This window comes from Gossypium hirsutum, chromosome A03, assembly GCF_007990345.1.
Source record: "Gossypium hirsutum isolate 1008001.06 chromosome A03, Gossypium_hirsutum_v2.1, whole genome shotgun sequence".
NCBI classification, from domain to species: domain Eukaryota; kingdom Viridiplantae; phylum Streptophyta; class Magnoliopsida; order Malvales; family Malvaceae; genus Gossypium; species Gossypium hirsutum.
Genome location: NC_053426.1, coordinates 35,363,654 through 35,384,545, shown reverse-complemented (window position 1 = coordinate 35,384,545; position 20,892 = coordinate 35,363,654).

Genomic DNA, 20,892 nt, shown 5'->3' with positions numbered 1-20,892 from the left:
CCACCCTTACATACCTAGTTCCATGCTCATACCAACCAATACCAACACAAGCACAATTCATACAACCAGATCAGTCACAATAGACATTCATTCAACTATGAAAATGTTTCTTTTATAAACTCAAAACGAATATTAGCCATCAATTAAGGCTTAATACAAAATGAAGGGTTTCCAACCCAAGCCAACAAATTTGGCCAATTCTCAAAGTCACAAAATAATAAAGTCTAAACCCTATACATGCCATATTAAAAAAATATAAATCCAACTATACCAAAAGCTTCGGTCGATAGTGTGATCGATATCTCTGACTTCCGGTGATCCTTTGGCTAGTTAGGCGGCACTATAAGAAAAATGGGAAGAAAAGGGAGTAAGCATAAAAGCTTAGTAAGTTGTACATAAATAATTATACAACAACAATTTATCAATGATCAACATGTTCATAACACAAGGGTGGGCATAAGCACAACTTACTCATTACCATCCATACAAGTCACATATTATGTAATGAGCTCATATCTCTTACGTACGAAATAGGTACTTGTCCCACTCACCACAAGGTTATACTTTTCTTCTTTAACCTAAAACCATGACTCTCGCCGTTGAACTATTCAGAATACTAACGGATATTCCATATGCCTCAAACAAGGGGTAAGTTGCCGATGCCATGTCCCGGACATGGCCTTACATTGGCTATCATCATCGAGGCCAATGCCATGTCCCAAACACGGTCTTACACTAGCTCTCGCATACCCGTGCTGATGCCATGTCCCAGACATGGTCATACACTGACACATCTCGTAGCCGATGCATGTCCTAAACATGTCTTACACTGGCTTACGTCTCGAGGCCAATGCATGTCCCAGACATGTCTTACACTAGCACTCATCTCAATGCCGATACCATGTCCCAGACATGGTCTTACACTGGCTCACACCAATGACCCAAATGTCATGGCAAGAATATCCGATTTACTTCCTAAGGTTCCAACAGGAATTCTACTATCTTAATGATCATTACACATTCTCAATTCCATAATCAAGCAATTCATGCCATATCTATTCAATGACAATTAAAACACATGTAGTAGCAATGTAGTTGTATTATTTACATACAACTTACCTCGGATTACAAAACGTATACGACTAGTCAGTTTAATCGATTCGCTTGGCTTTCCCCCAGTCTAGGTTTAGATTTGACAATTCTTGATCTATATTAGAAAAATACACTCATTTAGTCACTAAATTTAATTAGGCAAATGAAAATTTACATCTTCGGTAAAATGACCGTTTTGCCCCTAGACTTTGGCAAAAATGACTATTTTACCCTTATGCTCGAAAATCGATTTTTATCAAATTTCATTGCATCTCAAGCCTAGATGAACTATTTTTAATCTTATAGAAACTCCAAATTCATTATATTTCACACATTTATCAACTATTTTACAACTTGTGCAAAATAGTCCCTTTAGGTGTTTTCATGCTAACACCTTTCACAAAAGTTGTCTATTGCACTACTCAGACTCATATTCTTCCATAAAAACTCAGCAAAAATCACGAATCCTTTCATGTTAAAACTCCAAAACCTTAACCATTTTGCAAAATAGACCCCTTATTTGAAAGCTCATGCATCTAGGATCTCAAAAATGTAAAAATTATTAAGAGAAACTATAAAAATCACTTACTTGAAGGGCTCAAAGTTGCTGAAATTTTTGAAGCTTTCAAACCCTTAAAATGGTTGATTTTTTGGCTAAGACGATAGAAAAGAAGATAGCTTTTCCTTTTTGTTTTATTAAAATACAACTAGTCAAATTGGTGACCTAAGCTTTACCAAATTTTGACCTTCTCTCCAATTTGTCTCCCATGGCCGATCAATCTATTGTATAAGGGTATAATTGCCATTTAAAGACCCTCAATTTTGGTTCTCTAGCTATTTAACATCTTTAGCTATCAAATTAGGACTTTTGCACTTTATGCGATTTAGTCCTTTTTCACAATTGAGCTCACAAACGTCAAAGTTAACTTGCCAAATTTTTCATGCATTCCAAAAATCATACTATAACATCAAAATAATAATAAAACAAAGCAAGTGTCTCTCATCCATGCATGATCTAAATGCCTCTCCTTTAGTCGAGTTACTACGTTCCTCGAGCAGGGGGTGGTCTGGGGTAACCCTCCATAATCTCAAATCCCGTTGGTGTTGTTAGAAGCTAACTGAGACTGACCTCCAGGGGAAAAGCCCACCAAATATATTCAACTCTAAATTTGTGGTCCGAAGACCACTATTTCAACTAGTGTAACACCCCTCGCCCATATCCGACGCCGGGATTGGGTTCGAGGTGTTACCGGACATAACTCAAGCAATCGCATATAAAACTGGACCATAAAATTTTGTTTAACTTGGATCTTCTCGGTTACATACTTTATATATTTTAAATAGGCTCACGAAGCCCAAAACATACATCACAAACGGTTTGGGACTAAACCGGGAGCTTAAGAAAAACTTGGGAAAATTTTATGCCCTAAGGTTCCACACGCCCGTGTGGCTTGGGACACGCCCATGCTCTTAGCCCGTGTGCAGCACTGGATTTAAGGCACGACCATGGCACACGCCCATGTGGTCTACCCGTGTTCAATATTGTCTTTTAAACATGGCCAAGGCACACGCCCGTGTGGCTTACTCGTGTTCAACACTGACTTAGAATTTTAATTGCAGGGGACACACGGCCATAGTACACACCCATGGGAGTGAGCCGTGTGTCACACACGGCCTAGACACACACCCGTGTACCCAACCTTGTGGACCCTAATAGTCTATTTTCCAAGCCTTTGGTCACCCTTTTTACTACTTATACTTAATGGTTACCAAATACCAGGCAAAACGTAATTATACTCTTAGGAATGCTCTTTACAAAGCTTATTGCATTGGAAACCTCATATCATTGGTTTCATGCATGCAAGAATTATTATTCTCATTTTGTATTTATGGGTTTCTATGTCAATATAATACATTCGAAATTTGGCTCGTTCTTGTGACTCATTGCCAACTATGATAAACCATCATATGTAAAAACAAACAAATATAGAACTGTAGGTCATAACCTACTTCAAAATAAGCCAATTCCTATGGCCATATATAAAAAGATAGGTACATCTTTACATGCCTTTACTTGGTAAATCAAATGACACATATAACAAAATACTCAAAATCCTATACATGCCATTGAACAAAATAGAAATGTCTTTATACTGAAGCTGTCCTATTTGATAGTGTGCTGGCTCTCCAACCGTCTTCCAATCCTCACAAGTCCTTGAGCTCTAAAAAACAAAGAAAAAAGAGGGGTAAGCATTTATGATCGTGTTATTTCGTGATAGGTTTTAAATATTTATAATTAATCGTTCTTGAAACTAACTATTATCGCGATGTAGGCAAGTGTACCTATCAAACAGTAGTATAGTTTTAGCAAGATCGGATTGCCGAACCCAAAGGAATTAAAAGTACTAGTAATGACTGTCTTTGTATTATCTAGCCTAAGAATAAAGAGGTTTTTGTTTTAACTAACTAATTATCTAAACTAAGAATTCACAGAGAATGGAATTGGGGAATTGCTTTTGGGAAAATTGATTGAATTAAGACAATACCTAAGGAAAAATCCACCTAGACTGTACTTGTTATTCTGGCTCCGAATCGGACGATTTATTCATTTAATTTGTTTTGTAAATATCCCTAAGTTATGTTATTATCCCTATTCAGGACTAATAACGTCTAATCTCTAGATTGAATAATTGATACCTTTCTCTAATTAACACCCTAGGGTTACATTAACTCGATCTATGGATCCCCTTATTCGGTTTCACCCTAATCCAAAAAAATCTTGTCACCCTATGTCTAGGCGCGCAATCAACTCCGCTTAATTATGAAAAATGTACTCTTAGATAGGGTTTATTCCTCCTCTGAATAAGAGCTTATCTTGAATCAGTATCCTGGGATATCAAAACAAGAATTAAGAAAACATAATTAAGAACAAGTTAAATATTTATCATACAATTCAGAAAATAATAACAAGATTCGTCTTAGGTTTCATTCCCCTTAAGCATTTAAGGGTTTTAGTTCATAACTAAATAAGAAAACATCTCAGAATAATAAAGAATACAAAACATAAAGAAAACCCAAAACTCCTGAAGGGGAAATTCTGGAGAGATCTTCAGTCTTGATGGTAAATCCGGCTTCTGAGATGGATCAATAGGCTTTCTTGGAGTAATTCCTTACTCCCTATTCTGTGCCCCCCTTTTCTACCTCCTCTAGGGTGTATTTAGAGGCTTTGGAATGCCTAAGAGCCCTCAAAATTTGCCTTTTCTGAATTGGACTCAACTTGGGCTCGGTAGGGACATGCTCGTGCAACACGCCTGTGTGCGATTACTTCAGGCCATGCTCGAGCCTGCTAAATTGACACGGCCGAGTGGTATGCCCGTGTGAGGAGGTCCAGGCCGTGTTGATTTCGTACTTTGGCTCATTTTCTCCGATTTTGGCCCATTTCTCGTTCCTTTCGCTCGCCTATGCTCTCCTAAGTATAAAACATGAAATTAAAGCATTAGGAGCATCGAATTCACCAATTCTAATAGGAAATCATCCATAAAATACGTTAAACATGGGGTAAAAATATGTATAAATTACAATTTATCAAATACCCCCACAGTTAAGCATTTGCCTGTCCTCAAGCAAAATTCTCAACTCATAATCAAAATAAATTCTTCTCAACTTATAATTTCTATCGATAATATCTCAAAATAATCCATAGGTAATCATACATTGAGAATCCAACTAAAAGAACATAAAAGTTTCAAACATTCCAAGTTGAGTATTTAATCATGCAAACATAGGTGTCTCCCCTCATCTAAGTAGTTACCTTTGATTCAGAATATCACAGAGTTTCACATCCTCACTAAAGATTCACTCAAATCATTCGAGGTCTTTAAGGACAATAAATGAAGCACTCAATAGTCAATAATGAAAAGTCATTACTATAGGCTTGCATAAAAATCAAATCTCCACCACTATAATTTAAGATGATACATCAATCAAAAGGTCTTTAGAGGGTTGTAATGAGGCTTAGTTAGGGGTTCTGGTCACAAGCTGAAAGAAAGGGTTAGAATCGAGATTGAATTGAAAAATTGCCTAACTAGAAAAAGAGTTAATATCACTTGTGTACAACAGAGCTTCTTCTCACAATATGGAATTACTAATGTTTATACATAATTTTTTTTTTAATTTTTAAGAACAAGTTAAATAACATAGACTAACTATTAAGAACAAGACATAGCTAAGTAATTTATTCAACTCAAATCTTGAAAAAAATAGGGATTAATTTAGGGGATTTCAACAATAATGGGTTAAGGGTTAATATTAAGGGTAATAAAAGAAATGGCTTGTTAGGCTCAAGGGGGTTTACTAGGGGTTGATCGTGGAGGTGGGCTTTTCATGGCATGAGTGTGTTAATCCTAAGTGCCTTAATCATTTTGACATATCAAATCAAATGGTGTGGTCTCGACATGCATAATCAAGCAAGTTCTAGAATAACAGTTCAATACTGACGTACTCAAAGCAATAATAAAAGTGAGCATGAAAGAATTAATAGATGCTCAAAAGGCTCAAAAATCTCACAAAAATTATGGCTTTTTGATGTTTAAAACTTGTGAATTCCAACTCAAAGTAATACCTAAACTTTGGGGAAACAACCTAAGATTTTAAATTCTTAAAAATCAACTTATCATTCTTGATTCTCTAATGTCTTAAAGTTTAAACAATCAATGCATAAATGATTATGTTTTAATTCAAGATATATCAACAAAAATAAAAAAAAAATCAATCAAAATTTATCCTAAATATGATATGAAAGCTTTTCAAGGGAACAAGGTAGACATTCAGGGATTTTTCTGATAATGAAATAAATACCCCCCACACTTAAGATATACATTGCCCTCAATGTACAAAGATAGATATTAGAGTATAAAAAATAAGATAGGGAGAGAAGTGAAACTTCCTGTATGATGAATTCCTGGAACTAGAGTTTTGGAGAGTAATCGGTTCGAGAGTGGAGGAGGATACTCCGGCGGTCGTAGAGGTTCATTAGTCCATAAGTCCTGTGCCAAAAGAATATTATATCTAGTGGTAGCTATGGTCGTGGTCGATCAGGACATGGCAGTCGTGAAGAACCTTTCTCGGTGGAGTCGTTAGTTCCTATGCGATGATGAGCTTAAGAGCTCTATATAACTGTGATAAAATCAGGAACTTTTTAGGGGATATTAGGAAGAATAATTACTCATAAAGAAATAACCAAAATTGATAATTAAAAATAAAATCCTAAAATCTAATAATAAAAATAAAAAGTAGTTTTAATAAAAATTAAAAACATTAAATAATAAATAAATGTTTTTGAACATCTTCATCGCTAGATGGTTCGCGAGGTGGGTCTAGCGATGAGATGTGGAGGTGCTGACAAATCTACTATAGAGTAGCATCAATGTTGTCAAATTGTTGAAAACACTGATGCTCGAATCGAGTGAGGCGCTCAGAGATGTCAGCATATGAAGCCGCTGCATGAACTGGATGAGAGGGTGGTGGTGGCTGAGTCGGTGGGTCCTCGTGCTGTGGAGGGACATCATCAAGAATGTCCTCATAGGCTTCCTCCTTAGTAGATTGGGCGAAAAGATATTGGGGAGGGTAGGTTCCTTGGCGCCTCTCGATCATCCTCATGCTAAGCATGCTCGAGATGCCTTGTGGAAACATCTGGCCGATAAGGGTAAGGGATGATTCCTGGGCCGCAGTGTTGAGGAGCCCAAAGTGTCGAGCCAACCGAGTAACATAAGGGCCAATGGAGATGACCCATTTCCTATGCCACTCCGTCTAGTGCTGAATCACGAGGGCGATAAAATAGGCAAGGTCGATGACGTGCCTGTGCGACATACACCATAAGAAGTAGGCGTTTTGAGTGTTGACGACGCCAGTGCTCTCTTGCATCCCTGTAATTGTGTGAGCCAAAATGGCATGTAGGTACCTCAGGGATGGTGGGAGAACTGATGCCTTGGAGCGGCTGGGATTGTAGGAGGCTGCGCCAGGGGCCAAAGTGTGCCAGCACTTCTAGAGAGAGAAATGTATGTGGTGAGTGAGAGCATGTAGTTAATTCTCCTCTTGAACTCCTCCGTATATAAGCCCAGTGCAACACCGAACTCCGGGACGCTTAGCTGGAAGACTAACCAGCTTAGGCGAAACTGGACCATGTCGCGATCATCATAATTCGTCATTACGATATGAAGATATAACGTTAAGCATAGTTCCTCGTGAGCTTAAGGTATGTTGGTTCGATGATCCCAAAGAATAGCTCCGAAGGGTCGGTGGTCAGGAGGGCCCGAATTGCATCAGCCAATTGAACTTGTTCTATGGTAGCCCAGTCGATACAGTGGCCCGTAAGTAAAGGTCGAGCCCGAAGTATTTGGAAAAGCTTTTCTTGGGGCCCTCGGGGGAACTGCAGGAGAGGGTGACGAATTTTTGTGGTTGGTCTCGCGGAAGATGATGCTTCCTTCCTCTTTTTCGAAGTAGGTACGGTGATTTTCTTTCCTCGTGAAGACGACCTGGTACCTGCGATCAAAAACCATTAATTCATTTTGAGGAATGATCAAAGTAAAATGAAGATAATTTGTAAATAACAATCATAATTTCAGTAACTACTAAGACTAAAAAGTTAATCAAAGCAATCAATTGTATGGCATAAAAATGGCAACGAATTTCATGGAATGCAATATGTGTGACGGATGAAAAATGTTAACACTAAAGGCATGAGTATATATATTGATCTAATCATGAATATTTACTTCTAACTAATCAAATAAAGTAGAGAAATCATATAATGAGTAAGAATTAGAACATGAAAAAGATAATAACTATTCTAGATATAACATTTGTATGATAAAAATAAGAAAGAAACATGAAAAATTTCATATTATTATGATAAATAGCCTTAGAAATTAGTAAGAATAAACGAGAAAGATTGAACAAATGCTAGAAAGAGGAGAATTGGTGTCAAAAATGGAGTTAGAGGCGGCACACCGGCGTGGAAAGGAGGCCGTGTGGAATTGCAGTAGCTAGGGTTAAGGTTTTTTGAGTGGGGAAGATAGTGAATAGTGCAGGGTATTTATAGATTTTGGGGCACACGGCCAGGTAACACGCCCGTGTTCCCCAATTTTAGCCCGTGTGATTCACGAATTTTGAATTTGGGCGCGTCTGACATTTACTACACGCCTGTGTTCCTTGGACGTGTGGGTGCACACGACCGTGTCGCACGCCCTTGTCTGACGTTGTTCGCTTCTCCCACGCTCGTGTATTTAGACCCATGCCCGTGTCAATCTAACAGGTTCGAACACGGGTGCTAGACACTGGCGTGTCGCCTGCCCGTACTGTTTTAACAGGTTCACCCACGGTTCTTCCACATTGGCCTGTCTCACCCCCGTGTTGTTTTGGCAAGTTCGACCACGGCCATGTCGTACGGCCGTAGCATTTTATCGTAGCCCTTGTTTGGAAAAATTATTGTCCTATTTTCACACGGCCCTAAGCACGCCTGTGCTCTTGGCCGTGTCCTTGTGGAAAACCTGTATTCAAGCACTTCGTTAGTAAGTTAGATGTTGGAGACTAAATTCTATAGAAGTTAATACAGTTAGTGCTCGGGTTGCCTCCCGAGAAATGCTTATTTATAGTCTAAGCTTGACTTACCTCTCCGTTGAATGATCATGGTGGTTTGAGGAGTTTATACTCCTCATTCCTGCTATTAATCTCATCAAAATAAGGTTTTAAACGGGTGTTGTTTACCTTAAAAGTGTCGAGCTTGGGATAACTCACCTTGACCGTACCGAATGGGAAAATGCTGAGTACCATAAGAGGGATTTTTTCATTCTATGTGGTAACGACAATGTGGGGATCTGTGGCATCTAATAAGACTCTATCTCCAACCTTAAGTTGATTTGGAAAGGGATTGAGCTTGTTCTGTCGTAGATTAATTTTGTTAGGTGATCTCGGTTTATGCGTCCACCATTCATCTAGCTCATCGATTTGTAGCTTTCGATCTTTATGAATGGGTCCTCTACTATTGCTTGAGAATGACTCATGTGCTTCCTTCAGACTCATTTCTTGCAAAGTAGGTTGCACCATATTGTTAATTTTAGTAGAATGGTTTAGACAATCACCCTCAATTTCCATTGTGTTGCCAAAATTGCGAGCTTAAAGGGTGATTGTTTCGTCTCCCACACGGAGTGTGAGTTCACTTGTGCCAGGATCAATAATTGTTTTAACAGTTGCTAAAAAGGGTTTCCTAGAATTAAAGGAGTGTTGCTATCCTCCTCTATGTCTAGAACAATGAAGTCAACGGGAAATATAAATTTATCGATTTTAACTAGCACATCTTCAATAATATCCCTAGGAAATCTTATAGTTTTATCTGCTAATTGAATGCTCATCCTCGTCTGTTTGGGTTTCTTGAGACCTAATTGTTTGAACATTTTATAAAGCATGACGTTAATACTAGCCCCCAAATCAACTAATGCATTATTAACATCTACACTGCCAATTAAGCAAGGAATTGTAAAACTCCTTGGATCTTTAAGTTTGTTTGTAACACCCCAAACCCGGCCTAGACGTTATGACCGGATCCGGTGCACCACATCGATGCGTTCAAAACGTTCTATTTTACTTAGTTTGGAAAACTTAGTTGGGGTTGTAAAAGATACTTTTTAAAGTAGGTTAAGGTGAATAGAAGCTGTGCACCAGGTAGGAAACCAGGAAGAAGAGGAGGCGAGTTCGTCGAACTGCTTAAGTACCAAGCTCCCTTCGGATCCAATCCTAGACATGCACACCACCATTGCCACACCTTAACGACTCGTATAATTTTGAGAAAACCGTCTCGTTATGTCTATCTTAAGAAAATGATTAAGTTTGAAAACGTTTGCTTAGCGGAAGTCTTACTTGTAATCGTGTTATTTTGAAATCCCTTAATGTTTTTGAAAACGCGTCCTAAAGCTAACCCATTTTCCTTAGTCATCATAGTTTTCTTCATCATAGTAAAATAAAATAATAAAAGTAATTAAAACCATAAAAAATAATTAAAAGGCCTTATTACACTTAAAACCCAAAACCATAGATGAAATTAAAAGGACGTCCAGTTCACCAAAAAGAAACCAAGTTCGTAGAAACATGTGGCCAGTCCAAATCCCTCACAGCTCCAAGCCCACTATGGTTGAGGATTACCTGCGAGGATGAAAATAAGGGGTGAGGTTTGGAAAACTCAGTGTGTAATTCAACCCAACCATAGCCTAAATCAGTTCAAACCACAGAGACAGAATAAGTTGGCCTCAGCCCAGAACAGATATCAGAATAAAGCCCGTAGGCCCAGAACAGACCAGAACAGATATATCATGCTTATGCAGAAACCCAACCATATCCAACCACAACACCCCCATACCATCCTTTCACCATATGTGGAGACTACTCGACCCACCCAACCGCTACACGCCACAGAAATATGCAGCATGGCTGCCAGATAAAATGTGACAGAGTCACCAGATACAGATATTTTGTGGCAGTGCCACCAGAACAAATATATGTGGCAGGGCCACCAGAACATATAATTTGTGGCATAGCCACCAGGACGCTTCCTCCATAATATAACCCATGTTCCCATGCAACAGATATACATTCATGGCATACATCATACAGATTTAATTCATCATGCTTTTCAGACAAAATTAACCCTCGGGGTATAAAGGTCATTTAGCATACATAGGGGTATAATGGTAATTTTGCAGACATAGGGGTATTCTAGCAAATCTAACTATTTCTAAGGTTTTCATGCATATTGTAGCTATTACGTTTAGCCAGAAACACTTACTGAACGTTCTTACCGAATTGGGCCCGTTGGCCCATTAACCCAATTTTGGCCCATTAAGCCCAAAATATCAAAATGCACGAAATCGCGCGTACTGCAGTTTTATCACTTCCGATTACCAGTAATAATTACCCATACGTCTCACGAGCATTCGCACACTCGCAAGCGCCCAAAATACCAGTTTTTCGGTATTTTAGCTTTTTGGCTTTTGCCGATCTAGCCTATGAAAGGGTGTCAGTTACACACCTGATTTGTGACGACTTGCTGACAAGATCCACGCACGAACTGCCTACAATTACGTTGCTACAATTCTTAGATTGCAAATCACAACACTAATCTCCATAATTACTTACCCATATTCGACTCTATCCCTAAAAGCCTTTAAAACTTTACCTTCTTGCCGAAATCCGATGGCTAGATCCAAGTCTGATCGCTCCAAAGATCCAAGCCTTCGATCCAACCATTGAGAAGACACTAATCATCAAAATAAATCATCGGTTAAAGTCCCTTTATGCCCTATGCCCAAATCGATAGCCTTCCTAGATTTTAGGGACTTCGGCTTTTTCCTAACTTGAAAAAATAAGACTAGATTTGGAGTGATGAGCACTTACCACTTATTCCTTCCTGCTTTCCACATAGATCTGATGCAGATTCAACCTTTAAACGACGGTAAAACTTGAATCTAGAAGCTTTGAAGTTTCGGCTACAAGTCCCTAACTCTATAGTAGTTTCGGCTTTTCTAGGTGATATAGAAAATAATGATTTGAGGCTATAAACTTGGGTAATGTTGTCGACAGATGCTAGGGGTTTAGAGGAGAGGAATGTTGGTCAAAAAGGAAAACATATTGAGGAATATGGCTTTGGAAAAACGGCACAAGAATATAGCTTTCGGGATTTTGAGATTTGAGGTTCGGCTTTAGTCTAAGAAAATTAATGGAGGAAAGTGATGTAGAGTAGGGTGGAGATGGACAAGAGGTTTGAAAGGTTCGGCTATGGAGAAAGAGAATAAGAAGAAAGCAAAAATGGCTAAAGGGAGAAGGTGAGAAAAGCAGCAAACGGCACAACTCCCTCCCTATTGCCGAATTTATACTGGCACTTTAACCTAGCCGAATTTACCCCCTAAAGAAACCCTTGGCCGGCTACCTCTTGCTCCTCAAGAGTCCAAAATTCGGCCAACACAACTCACCCCAATCAGCTCCTAGATTTCCTCCCTTATGTCTATCCTTATTCAATCCCCTTACCCTCTTAAACTCTTCCTGACAGACTTTTATTTCAGTTCCACTACTTCCCTTTCCTGTACATAAAAATTAATCACTTAATTTTCTGTCATTGTGACTTGAACCTGGGTCCTCCCAATCATCCACACGCCACTTATAGCATTCCCAGTGGCGTCACTTAGCCACTTTACCACATGCTTCCTTGTGATCCATTTTTCACAAATAATTCTTAAAAGCCCAATTTATCAGAACCCCTTTCTCTTGTAGAATTAAATTTAATTAAAACTACCGGGTTTTATCCTAAGCTTGGGCCTTCTAGAGGCCCACCAACATGACTAATCCTACACATAACAAACAGAACACAGAATTTTAAATTTTACAACTTTTGCAGAATTCCCAAAAATTAGGGCGTTACAACTCTACCCTCCTTAAAGAAATTTCGTCCTCGAAATTTACCTGATCCGAACAGATGAGGGTATTGTTGTTGCATTGCCTCCTCTGGCTCCCAAGTAGCTTCTTCTCTGCCATGGTTACGCCAAAGCATTTTCACTAATGGTACCGATTTCCTCCTCAGAACCTTAACGTCTCGATCCAATATTTGTACAAGCTCCTCCTCAAAGGTCAAATCAGTTTGCACCTCAATCTCTGCAACCGGCACGACATGAGTAGGGTCAGAACGATAACGCCTTAACATGGAGACGTGAAAAACATCGTGAATCCTGTCTAGCTCTGGAGGCAATTCCAGCTGATAAGGCACTGGGCCTACTCGCTTCAAAACCCGATAAGGCCCAATGAACCGTGGACTCAACTTGCGCTTCTTGCCAAACCTTAGTATCTTCTTCCAAGGTGAAACCTTCAAGAAGACCATATCGCCCACTGAGTATTCGAACTCCTTACGCTTCAGATCTGCATACGACTTTTGCCTATCAGACGCTTCCTTTAACCGATCTCTAATTAAATTGACCTTACCCTCAGTATCTGCCACCAACTCAGGTCCAAGAACTTGTCGCTCCCCCAGTTTAGTCCAACAACTAGGTGTTCGACACCTTCTCCCATACAGTGCTTCATAAGGTGCCATTCGAATACTCGACTGATAACTATTGTTGTATGCAAACTCTGCCAAAGGCAAGTAATCCTCTCAACTACCTCGGAAATCAATAACACATCCCCTCAACATGTCTTCCAGAATCTGAATAACTCTTTCTGATTGACCATCAGTTTGGGGATGGAAAGCCGTACTAAAGTTCAATCGCGTTCCCAACGCCTCATGCAACTTTTGCCAAAATCGAGATGTGAATCTAGGATCCCGATCAGAGATAATCGAAACCGAAACTCCATGTAGTCGCACAATCTCTGCCACATACAACTTGGCTAACTTCTGAAGAGAAAAGTCTATTCGAACAGGATAAAATGAGCCGACTTGGTCAACCTATCCACAATCACCCATATCGAGTCTTTCTTCGATGATGACAAGGGTAGCCCACTCACAAAGTCCATGGTTACCCTCTCCCACTTCCAAAGTGGTATTTTTACTGGATGCAATAATCCAGAAGGTAACTGATGCTCAGCTTTCACCTACTGGCATGTCAGACATTTCCCCACAAATTCAGTTACCTCTCGCTTAAGTCCAGGCCACCAATACAGTTCTCGCAAGTCATGGTACAACTTATTCTCTCCAGGATGCATGGCACAAAGTCCCCCATGAGCTTCCTTCAAAATTGACTGTCTCAAGTCAGAGTCCTTCGGAACACAAATTCTTCCTCGGAAACACAGAACCCCTTCATCATTTATTCCAAACTCAGAAGTTTCCCCTTCCTTAACTTGTTGAAAACGAGGGACCAAAGACTCATCTTCCAACTGCTTCTCTTTAATCTGATCCACCCAGGTTGGCCTTACTTGCAATTCAGCCAACAAACTTCCATCGTCAAACAGACTTAGATGAGCAAACATTTCTCTCAGATCAGATACAGCTCTACGACTTAGAGCATCGGCCACCACATTAGCCTTGCCTGGGTGATATTCAATTGAACAATCATAATCCTTAAGCAACTCGATCCATCTCCTTTGCCTAAGGTTCAGTTCCTTCTGAGTCAGCAAATACTTGAGACTCTTATGATCTGTGTATATAATACACCTTTCCCTATACAAGTAGTGTCTCCAGATTTTAAGCGCAAAGATCACTGCTGCTAACTCCAAATCATGAGTAGGATAGTTCCCTTCGTGAGGCTTAAGTTGTCGAGACGCATAAGCAACCACCTTACCTTCTTGCATCAACACACAACCCAAACCTACGTGTGATGCATCACTGTACACAGTAAAATCTTTTCCAGACTCTGGCTGAATTAACACAGGTGCTTCAGTCAGAACTTTCCTCAACCTCTCAAAAGCTTCTTGCTGCTTCTCCGTCCAAACAAACGGTACTCCTTTCCTTATAAGTTTTGTGAGAGGTGCTGCCATCACAGAAAAACCTTCCACAAACCTTCTGTAGTAACCTGCCAATCCTAGGAAACTTCAAATTTCTGAAACCGACCTAGGTGGCTTCCATTCCAAAATTGCTTCAATCTTTCGAGGATCCACTCTAATCCCCTCTGCAGAGACCACATGCCCCAAAAAGGTTACCTCCCTCAACCAGAACTCACACTTGCTGAACTTCGCATAAAGTTCTTTCTCCCTTAACACTTGTAACACAGTGCGGAGATGCTCATCATGTTTTGCTTCGGTCTCAAAATATACCAGAATATCGTCAATAAAGATGACCACGAACCGATCCAGAAATGGTTGGAACACACGATTCATCAGATCCATAAACACTGCAGGAGCGTTTGTTAGTCCAAATGGCATAACCAGAAACTCATAATGACCATAACGAGTCCTGAATGCTGTCTTATGAATATCTGCCTCCTTGACCCTTAACTGATGCTACCCAGATCGAAGATCGATCTTGGAAAATGCAGAAGCTCCTTTAAGCTGGTCGAACAGATCGTCAATCCTTGGCAGAAGGTACTTATTCTTAATCGTCAGTTTGTTCAACTGGCGATAGTCAATGCACATGCGCATCGTCCCATCCTTCTTCTTCACGAATAGCACCGGTGCTCCCCATGGAGACACACTTGGCCTAATAAAGCCCCTATCCAACAAATCTTGAATTTGCGCCTTTAACTCCACTAACTCCTTTGGTGCCATCCTATATGGTGCAATGGACACTGGTGCTGTCCCAGGCAACAGGTCGATTCCAAATTCGACTTCCCGATTTGGAGGCAATCCCAGAAGCTCCTCCGGAAAGACATCTTGGAACTCTTTTACAGTTCTAACCTTATCCACTGTCAGCTCCTCTACATCTGTTTGACTTACAAATGCCAAATAGGCCTCACACCCTTTTTGAATCCACTTTTCCGCCCTCAATGCCGATATTACATTAGACAAATAGTCCCTTCGCTCACCTATCACCATAACCTCATCCCCTTCCGTGGTCCTTAGCACCATTCACTTATCAGCACAATCCAGAGTCGCCTTATGCTTAACAAGCCAGTCCATTCCCAGAATGAGATCAAACTCTCCAAACGGCAACTCCATTAGATCGCCAGGAAAAATCCTACCTTGAGTTTCTAAGGGTACATCCATATACAGCTTGTCTACCCTAACCGATTGACCCAAGGGACTTAGCACAGATACCCCACTCACTATCTTCTCAGAATGCACTCCGAAAGACCCAGATATGGCATACGCAACATAAGAATGAGTAGATCCAATATCCACCAAGGCAGTATACGGCATATTAGAAACTAAGAACGTACCAGTTATGACATCAAGTGCGTCGCCCTCCTATCGACGACGAGCTGCATACACCAACGCTGGCTGTCGAGCCTCAGCATTTTCGGCTCCCCTGCCAGGCGCTCCTCGACCTCGACCATTTTCATTCCCATTTTCGCCCCTACCTTGTCCACGTCCTCTCGGTGGTTGTGGTCCACCTCTCATGGGTTGAACAACCCTCTGTACAGCAACCTGAGCCTGATCAGCTCTCTATGGACAGTCCTTAACTCTGTGCTCCATAGATCCGCATCGGAAACAAGCACCAGAACGTTTCCTACACTCACCCAGGTGTACCTTACCACAGTCCCCACAGATTGGCGGTCTAACCACATTCATCAGGACGGCTCGAACTGGCTCCTCCACTCTCGCCCTTTTGGCATTCTTGTTTGCTCCACCCGAAGGTCCAGAATCCCTTCGAAAATGGTTCCGATCTTTCTCACGGTTCTGCCTCTCAGTACGCTTTACCTCCTCAGCGATCTTAGCTTTTTCCACCAGAACCGCGAAGTCATGCTCCCTCTGCGGAGCAATCAACACCTTAAGGTCATCTCTGAGTCCATCCTCAAAGTGAACGCTACGCTCATACTCCGTAGCAACTATTCCCACAGCATACCCACTCAGCCTCAGAAATTCAGCCTCGTACTCAGCAACAGTTTTGCCTCCTTGGACCAGATTCAGGAATTCTTTCCTACGGGCGTCCACATAACTTGCCCCGACGTACTTTCCTTTAAAGGCTATCTTAAACAGCTCTCAAGTAACCCTATCAGCTGGGGTTCCATCCCTCACAGTGAGCCACCACTGATAAGCCTCATCTCGCAGCAACGATACGGCCCCCTTCAGCTTCTGCTCTACAGAACAATCCAAGTCATCCATAATTCGTTCCGTGGCCTCCAACCAATATTCTGCCACATTCGGGGCTACACCAGATACACCCCTAAAGATCTCCGCTCCATTAGCCCGGAGTCGTTCAGAAATCGATCCTCAAATTCCGTTGCCCGAACTTGCCCCGGCAATCCTTTCCAGAACTCGAAGCATTGCCTGCGACAGGGCGTCATCCCCGGCACCATGATCATGAGATTCCACTTCCGTTGCCGAAGGTACCGGTGCTTCTGCCACTGGCATATGTCCTGAAGACGAAGATCCCGCTCGAGCTCTTCCTCAGCCTCGTCCACGGCCTCTACCTCGAGCTGCTCGCATACTCATATCGTATAATCTGATTACGAATTTTATGCATTAATATCATTTCAATGTTTATTACATATGTTTTATGATTCAGATAGTAATTCAGAGATGGTTTTCGTAGAATCGACGTCTAGCTACAGTTTCAGTCTTTTAGCAAGCTTTTCTAGGGTTTCAGTAGCATCGTATCTAGAGTATTCTAGTAAAGTTTCAGTACAGACAGATAATTCAGAATATATTCAGAAAAATTCAGAATACTTACAGGCTTGGGCCGGAGATTCGGAATGCCACCTTTAGAAGTCCAGATTTTTTTTTGAAAATTTTTGTTTTTGTAAACCCATTCCACAGCCGAGTTGTTGCAACCTAGCTCTGATACCACTAAATGTAACACCCCAAACCCGGCCTAGACGTTATGACCGGATCCGGTGCGCCACATCGATGCGTTCAAAACGTTCTGTTGTACTTAGTTTGGAAAACTTAGTTGGGGTTGTAAAAGATACTTTTTAAAGCAGGTTAAGGTGAATAGAAGCTGTGCAGCAGGTAGGAAACCAGGAAGAAGAGGAGGTGAGTCCGTCAGACTGCTTAAGTACCAAGCTCCCTTCAGATTCAATCCTAGACATGCACACCACCATTGCCACACCTTAACGACTCGTATAATTTTGAGAAAATCGTCTCGTTATGTCTATTTTAAGAAAATGATTAAGTTTGAAAACGTTTGCTTAGCGGAAGTCTTACTTGTAATCGTGTTATTTTGAAATCCCTTAATGTTTTTGAAAACGCGTCCTAAAGCTAACCCATTTTCCTTAGTCATCATAGTTTTCTTCATCATAGTAAAATAATATAATAAAAGTAATTAAAACCATAAAAAATAATTAAAAGGCCTTATTACACTTAAAACCCAAAACCATAGATGAAATTAAAAGGACGTCCAGTTCACCAGAAAGAAACCAGGTTCGTAGAAACATGTGGCCAGTCCAAATCCCTCACAACTCCAAGCCCACTATGGTTGAGGATTACCTGCGATGATGAAAATAAGGGGTGAGTTTTGGAAAACTCAGTGTGTAATTCAACCCAACCATAGCCTAAATCAGTTCAAACTACAGAGACAGAATATGTTGGCCTTAGCCCAGAACAGATATCAGAATAAAGCCCGTAGGCCCAGAACAGACCAGAACAGATATATCATGCTTATGCAGAAACCCAACCATATCCAACCACATACACCCTCATACCATCCTTTCACCATGTGAGGAGAGTACTCGATCCACCCAACCGCTACACGCCACAGAAATATGCAGCATGGCTGCCAGATACAGAAAATGTGACAGAGTCACCAGATACAGATATTTTGTGGCAGTGCCACCAGAACAGATATATGTGGCAGGGCCACCAGAACATATAATTTGTGGCATAGCCACCAGGACGCTTCCTCCATAATATAACCCATGTCCCCATGCAACAAATATACATTCATGGCATACATCATACAGATTTAATTCATCATGCTTTTCAGACAAAATTAACCCTAGGGGTATAAAGGTCATTTAGCATACATAGGGGTATAATGGTAATTTTGCATACATAGGGGTATTATAGCAAATCTAACTATTTCTAAGGTTTTCATGCATACTGTAGCTATTACGTTTAGCCAGAAACACTTACCGAGCGTTCTTACCTAATTGGGCCCGTTGGCCCATTAACCCAGTTTTGGCCCATTAAGCCCAAAATATCAAAACGCACGAAATCGCAAGTACTGCAGTTTTATCACTGTCAATTACCAGTAATAATTACCCATACGTCTCACGAGCATTCGCACACTCGCAAGAGCCCAAAATACCAGTTTTTCGGTATTTCAGCTTTTCGGCTTTTGCCGATCTAGCCTATGAAAGGGTGTCAGTTACACACCTAATTTGTGACGACTTGCTGACAAGATCCACGCACGAACTACCTACAATTACGTTGCTACAATTCTTAGATTGCAAATCACAACACTAATCTCCATAATTACTTACCCATATTCGACTCTGTCCCTAAAAGCCTTTAAAACTTTACCTTCTTGTCGAAATCCGATGGCTAGATCCAAGTCTGATCGCTCCAAAGATCCAAGCCTTCAATCCAACCATTGAGAAGACACTAATCATCAAAATAAATCATTGGTTAAAGACCCTTTATGCCCTATGCCCAAATCGATAGCCTCCCTAGATTTTAGGGACTTCGGCTTTTTCCTAACTTGAAAAAATAAGACTAGATTTGGAGTGATGAGCACTTACCACTTATTCCTTCCTGCTTTCCACGTAGATCTGATGCAGATTCAACCTTTAAACGACGGTAAAACTTGAATCTAGAAGCTTTGAAGTTTCGGCTACAAGTCCCTAACTTTATAGTAGTTTCGGCTTTTCTAGGTGATATAGAAAATAATGATTTGAGGCTATAACCCTGGGTAATGTTGTCGACAGATGCTAGGGGTTTAGAGGAGAGGAATGTTGGTCAAAAAGGAAAACATATTGAGGAATATGGCTTTGGAAAAATGGCACAAGAATATAGCTTTTGGGATTTTGAGATTTGAGGTTTGGCTTTAGTCTAAGAAAATTAATGGAGGAAAGTGATGTAGAGTAGGGTGGAGATGGACAAGAGGTTTGAAAGGTTCGGCTATGGAGAAAGAGAATAAGAAGAAAGCAAAAATGGCTAAAGGGAGAAGGTGAGAAAAGCAGCAAATGGCACAACTCCTTCCCTATTGCCGAATTTATACTAGCACTTTAACCTAGCCGAATTTACCCCCTAAAGAAACCCTTGGCCGGCCACCTCTTGCTCCTCAAGAGTCCAAAATTCAGCCAACACAGCTCACCCCAATCAGCTCCTAGATTTCCTCCCTTATCTCTATCCTTATTCAATCCCCTTACCCTCTTAAACTCTTCCTGACAGACTTTTATTTCAGTTCCACTACTTCCCTTTCCTATACATAAAAATTAATCACTTAATTTGCTGTCATTGTGACTTGAACCTGGGTCCTCCCAATCATCCACACGCCACTTATAGCATTCCCAGTGGCGTCACTTAGCCACTTTACCACATGCTTCCTTGTGATCCATTTTTCACAAATAATTCCTAAAAGCCCAATTTATCAGAACCCCTTTCTCTTATAGAATTAAATTTAATTAAAACTACCGGGTTTTATCTTAAGCTTGGGCCTTCTAGAGGCCCACCAACATGACTAATCCTACACATAACAAACAGAACACAGAATTTTAAATTTTACAACTTTTACAAAATTCCCAAAAATTGGGGCGTTACATTGTTAGGTAGTTTATTCTAGAGAATAGCTGAGCAAACTGCGTTTAGCTCCACATGCGATGCCTCGTTCATCTTCCACTTATTTGCTAAAAGCTCCTTTAAAAATTTCATTGCGTTTGACATCTGTGATAGAGCTTCAATAAACGGTAAGTTAATATGTAATTTTTTAAGAGTTTAAGGAATTTACCAAATTGTTCATCTGAACGGTCTTTCCTTGTCGCGTTGGGGTATGGCACGCGAGGTTTATATTCGACATTCACCGATTTGTTTTTATTGTGATCTACCTCACCTTGATCTTTGCTTACCACAGTTTCTTGCCTCAGTTCTGGCTCAGGCTCAACAAATCCTTCTTCATCTTGAACGTTAATCGGGTTGAGCTATTACCTTAGGTTAGGTTCAGTAGTACTTGGCAAGCTCCATTGTGGTCGTTCGGAGATTAGTTTGGAAAGTTGGCCTATCTAAGTTTCGAGCCCT